Consider the following 11,402-nt stretch of genomic DNA (forward strand, 5'->3'; position numbering starts at 1 on the left):
CCCCCCCATTTAATGCCACAGCTCCCATTTCCCTCCCCCCCCCAAAGCCCGAAAGTGTGAAATTGCTCAGATATCACACACACTTTTCTTCCTGCTAGGAGATTCCCCAACTCTTGAATTCATTTTCCATTAAGAGAGCCATTGGGCTGAAGTCCCCTGGCCAGTTACAGCTGCATTTGTTCAGAAGACAGGAATCCCCCTCCAAAACCAGACCTTCCCCCCTGGAGAGTATCCCCACAATCTCCCCTGTTATACATTACATAGGTGAGGTCTCCCCCCCCCCCCCGCCGCCCCCACACACATGCACCACCCAGCTCCATGAGGAAAAACTTCAGCTGTTGAATGCTGAGTATTGGACAGTTGCCAAAAGCACAGAGCCTCTCTCTGGACTGGTTCACAGATCCATGTGCATCCTTTGATGACTGCAGGGTTTCATGTGTGAATGAGCCCTGTACAGATGAATTCCCCCCTAGATACACTCCCAGATAGACCTCCCCCCAACACTTTTCAATTGATGCCGTTCACAAGTTAGCAAACAACAATCAGGAGAGCAAGACTTGTGATCGGATGTATATGTGCATGTGTGAATCAGCCTACTATGTCCTTAGACAAAGCAGTAGCTTCATTTCCTTCACTCAAAATCTTTCATTGAGCATCATACCGCCTTATCTCTCGTTTACCATATCTCGCCATTGCCTCTACATTTTGCATTTTGGAAACCAACCCTGTATGCTCCAAACAGGCTACTGGTGGTTGGTTGCATTGCATCAAATAACAGCCCCCCTCAAAAAAAAGATATACGTGCCCTACTAAGTCTGAGTAAAAGGTCCACCTCATCCAACTCTCTGTCTTCAGCAGCAGCCAGCCAGATGTCTCTGGGAATCGCATAAGTAGGGCAAGTGGAGGACTCCCCATTCAGTTTTATCTCCCACCCCATCTGATCATAAGCTATGGAATGCGACCTCTGAGCATGGAGATTCCACTCTTAACTGCCATGACTAATAGTCATTGATAGATCTGATCCTCTGAATGTGTCTAATCCTAATTGGAAGCCATCTGAGCTAGATTCCATCATAGCATCTTATAGCAATGAATCCCACATGTTAAGTATGTGTCGGGTGTAAAATTACTTCCAGTTGTTTGTCCTGAATTTAGGGCTGATCAGTTTCACTGGATGATTTTTTTTAAAAAATGGTGTTTTCAGATAAAAAGATCTGATAAGAACACAACAGCATGTGTCACCTGGTGATAATTCTACAAGACATTTCTTTAAGGTGAGGTCCCCTGTATTTTTCTGACCCCACCCCCCAGAAGGGTAAAAGCTTGCAGGAGGGAGTTTTCGGGAAGAAAGGAGATGGCACAAGAGAAGAATTAGAAATGCCTCTTCCCTTGACAGTCCCTCCCTGGAAATTGCAGCCTCAGCAGCAGCAATCTGTGAAAGATAGAACATAATTCTTTAAAACAATCACAGCTGTGTAGTTCTGCTCTAATTCTTAACATTTGTACAGCACTTTCTGTGTTCAAAAGACTTTCTGTTGTCTTTTGCAATCCTTACAACAGCTATGTGAGGTAGAACAGTATCATTATCCCAAACTGAGAATTACTTTCTTAAGACCATATAGTACAGGGGTAGCCAACGGTAGCTCTCCAGATGTTTTTTGCCTACAACTCCCATCAGCCCCAGCCAGCAATGCAGAAGAGATAAAATTTGAACCAGGGAGCTTGCAGATCATAGCACATTCTCCTAGCCACCATCACTGACCATTTTTATTACTATTTTCTGTACTGTAATATTGCTTTTGGTGACATACAAACATGCTTTACTGCACAGACATGCATCTTTGCTAGTGTCCCTTTTTTGTTTTTCTGAATGTGTAGCTCAGCAGTGAAAAACCCAAATGGACATCTGTATGCATTCTGAAATTATATTTTCACCTGACTTTAGATACAGGTTAATTTCAAATATCTATGCTAGCCTCCAGTTGGGATTTGGGGATCCCCTGGAATTATACTTTGTCTCCAGACTACTGAAATCAGTTCCCCTGCAGAAAATGGGGGCTTTGGATGATGGACTCTATTCTATTGCATTTTATCTAGGGCTTTTTTTTGTAAAAAAGCCCAGTAGGAACTCTTTTGCATATTAGGCCACACCCCTGATGTCACCATTGTTTCACACAGCTTTTTTTTTTAAGAAAAACCCAACAGAGTTTGCATATTAGGCCACACCCCAGATGTCAAGCCAGGCAAAATGGCATTCCTGTGCATTCTTGCTCAAAAAAAAGCTCTGATTTTATCCCATTATGGTCCCTTTCCTCCCCAGGCTCCATCCCCAGAACGTCAGGAGTTTACCAGCTGGGATCTGGCAATCCTACCCCACCATCCCCTGCCGATGCCCAGGGGGGACATGGCAACACTAGTTTACCTATAGATTAAAACTGCTGGTTGTCAGAGTAATAATCCCATCAGCTCCAGACAAGGGATACCTCCTCATCCAATCTAGATTTTGATAGATTGTTTGAAGAATCTGATTCTCCAAATTCTGGTAATCAGACAGTGATTTAAACCCCAAGTGTGGAATGTTTGTTTTGAGATCCGGATTAGAGGATGAAGAAGACCTTGGATCATATTTTCCCAAAGTTTGGTGCTCACTGGCAAGCTGCCACCCAAACAGCTGTGCTCCAAAGGGAATGGGGTGGAAATGCAATAGCTGAGGGACTTCTGGAAGACTCTTCAGTGAGTGTTGCTGGGCTTGACTGAGGAAAAACAAATCTGTTAGGAAGGCTCAGGCCTCAGTCTCCTATCAGAGGAATGGCAGATTTTAAAGTCTCGCGGTTTCTCACAGGAACTAAATAGTCTATCAAAGGTTTTTTAAAAATTGACTAGAACCTTTATAAAATCTCCCCCCCCCCAAATTGGGAGCCCCAATAGAGATTTTAACAGGAGTTCCTCATCTAGGGCTCCAATCCCCGGGTGGGGGCAGGGGATCCCCAATCTGGAGGCCCTCTCCCCTCTTCAGGGTCATCAGAAAGCGGGGAGGGAAATGTCTGCGGGGCACTCCATTATTCCTTATGGAGACTGATTCCCATAGAGTATAATAGAGAATTGATCTAGGGGGGAGGCTTTTTATTTATTTATTTATTCATTCATTCGACTTACGGTATATCCCGCCCTCCCTGCCGAAGCAGGCTCAAGACGGTTCACATTGAAAAGTCATAAAAACCAGTATTAATAAACCATAACAAAAATATCAAGTACATCATAAAACCATATAAAACAATATCATAAAACAATGTCAGGTGCTATTATGATCTAACAGCAGAATATATTGATGTATTAGTGATGGCGGGTAGATACCAATTCAGTTAATGTTAAGTTTTTTTAGTTATTATTTTTGAGGTAGAGGCACCAAATTTGCAGCATAGCATCCAGTGCCTCTCTCCACAACACCCTCCAAGTTTCAAAAAGATTGGACCAGGAGTTCCAATTCTATGAGCCCCCAAAGAAAGTGCCCCTATCCTTAATTTCCAATGGAGAGGAGGCATTTAAAAGGTGTGTGGTCCCTTTAAATGTGATGGCCAGAACTCCCTTTGGAGTTCAATTATGCTTGTCATACCCTTGCTCCTGGCTCCACCCCCAATGTCTCCTGGCTGCACCCCAAAGTATCCTGGCTCCACCCCCAAAGTCCCCAGATATTTCTTGAATTTGATTTGGCAACCCTATCCTCATCTCCCTGGCCTCAACCATCTGCTGATGAGATGTTTGTTAGGATAATTTTATGCTGGTGTGGGTGTTCTTCTTGAGCCTCTTTGTGTGTTCTCTGTCTGGACGGGTTTAGGGCTTGTTTTTATGGTCTGCATTATGACTGTTTTCTAAGCTTTCATCTGCTGGTTTTTATTGCTGTAGGATGGTTTCTTATGTTTTGATTATTGAAAAGGCAACGTTGTAAACCGTTTTGTAAATGGCTGCGTAGGAAGTGTGGGGTATAAGCATTTCAAATAAAACACTTGAACAAGAATTTGCTTGTTAACATTTGTCTTTGAGGGAGAAACCAAGATTGTCTGATAACAGAGAGAACAATTTCATCCGTACTTTTGTCGAGGGAACTCTGTGAAGCCATTGTCTTCCCAAAATGGATGCCTGCCAGTCACAATTATCTGTGGCCTTTCCTCTGAGGAGTTCTGAGTGGCGTTTTAGCTAACAGGCTGGGTGACATTTTAGGCTGTATTTTAGTTCATGAAAAAGGAATGGGGTGCAATTTCATGCTAGCAGTTCTGTAAGACGGAGCATTTTTTTTTCAGTGATCACGTATTGATCACTTTCAGAATACAGCTGGAGAGCTATACGAGTATTGGAATAATGACAAAAACAACAAATAAATAAATAAAGGAATTCCTCTCCTTCCGATTACTGGAACCCAACAAAGAGGTTGTCTCACATCCTATTGGTGCTTTTTGCATCCTTTGGCAACTTACAAGACAGAAGCATTTTGTATCGAAAAACTGGACATACAGTGGCAACATACAAGCATTTTGGATTGGAAAGATTGGACACACACAAAGACTTTGAGACTGTCCTTATATGAACTGGGGCCTATGATTTAACGATTCATGGGTCTGATGTTCTGAATGAATTTGCATTGAGTTGTATTATACACTTGTCATTTAGTTATTTGATATGCATACATCTAGTAATTTCATCATGGTTGTCTACGTGATGGTTGGAGATCTCTTGCCATTACAAATGAACTCCAGGCATCAGAGACCAGTTCACCTGGAGAAAATTGCCTCTTGGAAGGTGGACTCTATGGCATTATATCCCACTGAAGTCCCACTCCTCCCCAAATCTTGCCTTCCTCAGGCTCTGTCCCCCTCCCCCCAATCTAGGTATTTCCCAATCCAGACTTAGCAGCCTTACTGGGAGACCTATACATGCTCTGTGATGCAAACCATACAGGATATCTTCATATGCAATAAATAATGTTTCTTATAGAGGTGTTAAACTCACAGGATTGCCAACTCTGGGTTATGAAATCCCTAGTAATGGGTGGTGGTGGGAAAAAGCCAGTTTGGTGTAGGGGTTAAGTGCACAGACTTTTATCTGGGAGAACCAGGTTTGATTCCCCACTCCTTTACTTGCACCTGCTGGAATGGCCTTGGATCAGCCATAGCTTTCGCAGGAGTTGTCCTTGAAAGGGCAGCTGCTGTAAGAGCTCTTTTAGCCCCACCTACCTCACAGGGTGTCTGTTGTGTGTGTGTGTGGGGGGGGGAAGGTAAAGGAGATTGTGACCACTCTGAGACTCTGAGATTCAGAGTATAGGGCAGGATATAAATCCAATATCATCTTCTAAAGCAACCCAGGGTTTCAGTCAGGGAAACAATGCAGAGGAAACTTCACCCACCCCTTCCTTGGTGTTGCTGGTCCAATCTATATTGGGGGCCCTTCATAGCGGCATTTGGAGGCCTCAGTATGGGCTTCCAATCACAGGCTTCCATAGGGTGTCAACTAGGGTTGCTAGCCCTGGGTTGGGAAATACCTAGAGATTTAGGGTGTGGAGCCAATGCAGGGTAATGCCATAGAGCAGAGGTGGCCAATGGTAGTTCTCCAGATGTTTTTGCCTACAACTCCCATCAGCCCCAGCCAGCATGGCCAATGGCTGGGGCTGATGGGACTTGTAGCCCAAACATCTGGAGAGCTACCATTGGCCATCCCTGCCACAGAGCCCACTTTCCAAAGCAGCCATTTTATCCAGGTGAACCGATCTCCATCATTTGAAGATCAGTTGAATTTCCAGGACATCTCCAGCTGCCACCTGGAGGTTGGTAATCCTATCAACTCAGAAAATCCCTGGAGACTTGGGGATGGAGCCTGGGGAGGGACTTCAACAGGGTATAATGCCATAGTCTACCATCAAAAACAGCCACTTTCTTGCCCTGACCTGGGTAACCCAGGCAAGCCTGATCTCAGTTCTCAGAAGCTAAGCAGGGTCAACTTTGGCAAGTATTTGGAAGGGAGATTTCCTTGGAATACCAGGCGTTAAGAGGCAGAGGCAGGCTTTATTCAGTCACCTCCCTGAATATCCTCCAGGCCCCCAGTAGGGGTCAGTCACCAGAGGTCACCATGAATTCCACGTGTGTAGAAATACAAGACATAAAAAAATACAAGAATAGAAAATAAAATAGCCATTTTTTCCAGGGGAACTGATCACTGTAGTCCAGAGATCAGCTGTAATTCTGGGAGATCCCCAGGCCCCACCTGGAGGTTAGCAACCCTGTCATCAACATAATATGTAATTTGGCCTGCAGAGAGAACTGGGCCCTACTGAGCGACTGAGCCTAACTGAACAAGGCTTTGTGCCTCGTTTCTTACTCCATAACCAGCCACTGCACCACTCACAGATGCAAGTTGTCTGGTTTTTGTAGCTATAGGCAAAACATCCCTCTCTTTATCCTTCCATTGACTCTTGAGACAATTATCAATGTAAACAGGGAGGGTAAATTTGGAGGGGTGCCCCCACCTTGAACCATGGATCATCTTTTAATCTCAGACTGATTCATCTGAACAGGTACCACTGCTTACCATGTTTGGTGCTCACAATGCCTTCTGCAGGGCTTTTTTGATAGGAAAAAGCCCAGCAGGAACTCATTTGAATATTAGGCCACACACCCTGATAGGACCATTGTTACACATAGGGCTTTTTGCAGAAAAGGTCCAGCAGGAACTCATTTGCATTTTAAGCTACACCCCCAGTGCCAAGCCAGATGGAACTGCATTCCTGTGCATTCCTGCTCAAAAAAAAAAAAAGCCCAGCCCTTCTGTAAATCAGAATCCCCCTCACGACACATAAGTTTGCATCGGAAGAATAGAGAAAATTATGCCATGTACCAAAGAGTGCTAGAAAATATTCACAAGTGTGAAATTAAGCATGAAATGATTTCAAGGCAGTGCATCCGGCCGTGGCTGAAATGCTAATCAAGTTTTGGAATATGATCTCAGGCAACTCTATTATGGGACTTTGGAATATCAGCCGTATCAGGCGTTTCACACACCTGCTCATCCACCATAAATGCCATCATTTGCCAACAATGTCCTTCTGCAGTCTGCATAGGACAAACATTGCTCCTATGCGATATAACACGTGAACACAGATTGCCAACTTTAGAACTATGGTTTGATAAACTATGGATGCAATTTGTGATGGGAAAGATCGCTGATGATCTAACTCCTCACTCCTGTGATAATACGAACAGCGCCCTTGAAGGTACCTGGTTCCCAATTTTGTAATATTTATCTGAAAATGAGATTATCCCATCTAATGAACACATCTGAGACTGGATTTATATCTTTGTTTATGGTCACTAACGGTTTCTCTGTTGGGATTATGTATTGACTTAATGCCCCTAATAGCAGAAGTATGGTACTTGCCTTCCCTTTTCTATGTAAGCATTATCACCAGGGCTTTTTTTGACCAGAAACGCACAGGAACGCAGTTCCGGCTGGCTTGGTGTCAGGGGGTATGGCCTAATATGCAAATGAGTTTCTTCTGGGCTTTTCCTACAAAAAACCCACACAAAACAATGGTGATGTCAGGGGGTGTGGCCTAATACACAAATGAGTTCCTGCTGGGCTTTTTCTACCAAAAAAGCCCTGGTTATCACTTTTTTCCCTTCACCTGTTTTTTCCCCTGATATATGTTTTTAATGAAATAAAAGTATTTTTAAAAAACAGATTGTCCAAAAATCTAAAGATTCTTGTTAAAAGTTTTACTGTATAGAAGGGATGTCACAAGATATGTATCCACACATCATTTTGCTAAACATATTAAGACATTTGGTCTTATCTGAACCACATGATGAATGTATTATTCAGATGTCAGCAAGCAGCAAAACTAAAGATAGCAACTCAGCAGAAATATAAAGGGTTCCCACTGATAACTGAAAGGAACAACACCAAGGGTGTGCTGGGAGACAACCACCAGTACATTCTTCTAAATCCACTGAAGTCAATGGGCTTAGGAAGGTGTAACTCTGCTTTAAAAGGCACTTCTATTTGAATGGCACTGTTATCTTGGAGAACCAGGTCTGATTCCACACTCCTCCACGTGCACCTGCTGATGTGACCTTGAGTCAGTCACAAGTTCTTGCAGAGCTGTTTCTCTCTAGAGCAGTTTCTGTCAGAGCTCCCTCAGCTCCACCTACCTCACAGGATGTCTGTTGTGGGGAGGGGAAGGAGATTGTAAACCAATCTGAGACTCCTTCAGGTAGTGAATGCAGGATATAAATCCAATCTCTTCCTCCTCCTCCTCCTTCTCTTCTTCTTCACTTCAGTCTATGTCACCTGCATAATATTATCAATACACTGGATGGGAATGAAACATACTCCCCATCCCCACATTTCTCCCCCATTTTCACAGTCCTGGAGGAGGTCTTTGGGATTCTGGGGTCCTCCCAGACAAAACGCAATGACAGGGCCCCAAAATTACTCAGGCAGTGGGGAGATCAGCTCCAGGGCAGTGGGTATGCCCAACCACCCTCTGACTACCTTAAGCCCTTGCCCACTGATGCGTGAATCAGTGTCACATCCACAGTGGGGGTTTCAGGGAAGTGTCTGGAGCTGCTGGCTGCAAGGCAGTGGGGACTTCTGGCCTGAGGCCATCCTCAGGAAAGGGTCTGGGGTAGCTGCCCTGGATGCCCAAAGGCTAAGACCAGCAATGCACATCCATGGCACAGTTTAGGCCAGGGGTGTCCAAACGTGCTTAACGTAAGAGCCATACAGAATAAACACCAGATGTTTGAGATCCACAAGACATGAACAAATACCACATATGTGTTTTTATTAAAACTGAGTACTGGAATCAGTGGCACACACAGCTGGACTCAACGATGCAACCAGCAGCTTCCCTCCTCTACATGCTTGCTATTCTCCCTTGACTCTTGTGCTTTCTTTCCCCGCTCTAGGTCTCTGGGTGACCTCTGCGGTGGAGAAGTGCTTGCAAGCAATGTTCCCTCTAAGCTGTAGACTTGAGAGCAAAAATTCTACTTTGTAAGTTACTGGCATTAAAGTTGTGAGCTGCTGCATGAATTAGTTTGCTCTGGGGTCATCCTTCCTGAGCTGAGACAAAAATGTGTGAGTTGGAGGCTAAAAATCTGTGAGCTGGCTCACACTAACTCAGCTTAGAGGGAACACTGCTTGCAAGCCTGCCTATTTTACCCTCCTTCCCTGCTTCACACACAGCGGAAATAGTCACCTACCTATGGGTCAGCACTCAGAGGCTGACTGAGGTCTAAATGCTACACATGCTTACTCAAGAGTAAGCCTGCATTAAATTCCTCCTTGACCTCTGGAAGCTGCACAATATGTGTGAAAGAGCCACAGTTTGGCCACCCTTGGTTTAGGATAACAAAAGTATACAGGCAACCACGCCTCAACTTTGTAAGACATACAATTCATAAATGTAGAAAGTTTGGATAAGCAGTATATTGAGATTAATATTAATAATAACTTTTGCAGTTTGGATAATTGCAGGGGATTTTTGCAGACAATGCCCAGCAGGAACTCATTTGCATGTTAGGCCACACCCTCTGACACCAAGCCAGCTGTTACTGCATTCTTGTGTGTTCCTGCTAAAAAAAACCGCAAACACCCTGGATAATTGTATTTCGTTATTTGGGATTATGATATTAGTTGCATTGCTCCTGTGCACTCTGAAATAACCCTCTCCCTCATTAGGGTTGCCAGGTCCTATTCAAGAAATATCTGGGGACTTTGGGGGTGGAGCCAGGAGACATTGGGGTGGAGCCAGGAGCAAGGTTGTGATAAACATGATTGAACTCCAAAGGGAGTTCTAGCCATCACATTTAAAGGGACCACACACCTTTTAAAGGCCTTCCCTTCATTGGAAATAATGAAGGATAGTGGCACCATCTTTTGGGGCTGATGGAACTGGACCCCCTCGTCCAATCCTTTTGAAACATAGAGGCTGTTTTGAGGAGAGGCACCGGATGCTATGCTGAAAATTTGGTCCCTCTACCTCAAAAGACAGCCCCCCAGAGCCCCAAATACTCACAGATAAATTCTCCATTATACCCTATGGGAATCAGTCTCCACAGGGAACAATAGAGTGCCCAACAGACATTTCCCTCCCCTCCCCCGCTTTTTGATGACCCTGAAGCAAGGGAAAGGCCTCCAAACCGGGGGGGGGGGGACCCCTGCCCCCACCTGGGGATTGGCAACCCTCTCCCTCGTGCTTGCATCCCACCTAGAGATTGGCAGGTAAGCAAGGGAGAGGAAATCCCTGCCTCAGGCTATGATTGCTGCAAATGGCTCTCTTTCCCTGCCACAAATTGTACCCACTGTTCTTTCTTTCTTGAACAGTTGCTAGCACCTCCCTTGGGAAGCAGCAAGTGGGACCCCCTTGGAAACAGTGGTAGTAGAACATCACCGTGATGCTGACAAGATATCATGTTGTCGTAACCCTAACGTGCAAGGGGTCAAAAGAGGGAGCACACAACCCCATGCCTGGGTAGGCAACTACCAGCCCTTTTAACCATTGCTCCTGCTGGCCAAATGCACATGGCCCATTTTGCCTTGCAAAATCAGAACACCAGGGATTTCCAGTGAAACTCTCTGCAAGCTGTGCTGAAGTAGCATTTCAGTGACTTACTGCCTGCCTCTGCATCACGCCCCTGGTATTCCTAAGGGATCTCCCATCCAAATCTAACCAGGGTCGACCCTGCTTAGCATCCGAGATCTGACAAGATTGGGTAGTAGCAGATTACAGTCGCATTCCTGCACCAACTTTTGGGGGAGTAAGAAGAGCTACTGATCTCAAGTCAGCTGGATTCCTGACAAACTATGGTTAAAGTCTGCCTGTACAAATTCAGCCTTTTCATTTGGCAGTAAGTCCCATTGAACTTGAAACTACTAATAAGTTTTACTGTAATCGGGTTTGCATGTCCCCAGTCTAGTCTATCAGCTAGAGCAGAAGTACGACTTATCAAGGATGAACCCATGTATGCTTGTGTAGCATCAAAGAGGCTTATAATCAGGGGTCGTTTTGTAGAAAAATAGGTGGTGGAGCTCATCCAGGGATTGTTATGCAGCTGCAATACTATTCAATGGACAAGGAAGTGGAACTCTCAGGAGGAGGAGGTGGAACTCTCAGAAAGGTTCAGGAGCTGTGCTCCTGTGAGCTCCCACTGAATCTGAGACCTGCTTATAATACTTTCATGCCATGTCACAGAATCATAGAATCACAGAGTTGGAAGGAGCCACGATGCAGGATCAGCCTAGACCAGGGGTGGCCAAACTTGCTTAATGTGAGAGCTACATAGAATAGATGTCTGAGAGCCACAAGACATGAATGTTAGATGTAGGAGAACCGCAAGGAAGGAAGGAAGGAAGGA

The sequence above is a fragment of the Heteronotia binoei genome, chromosome 11 (assembly GCF_032191835.1).
Source record: "Heteronotia binoei isolate CCM8104 ecotype False Entrance Well chromosome 11, APGP_CSIRO_Hbin_v1, whole genome shotgun sequence".
Taxonomy (NCBI): Eukaryota; Metazoa; Chordata; class Lepidosauria; order Squamata; family Gekkonidae; genus Heteronotia; species Heteronotia binoei.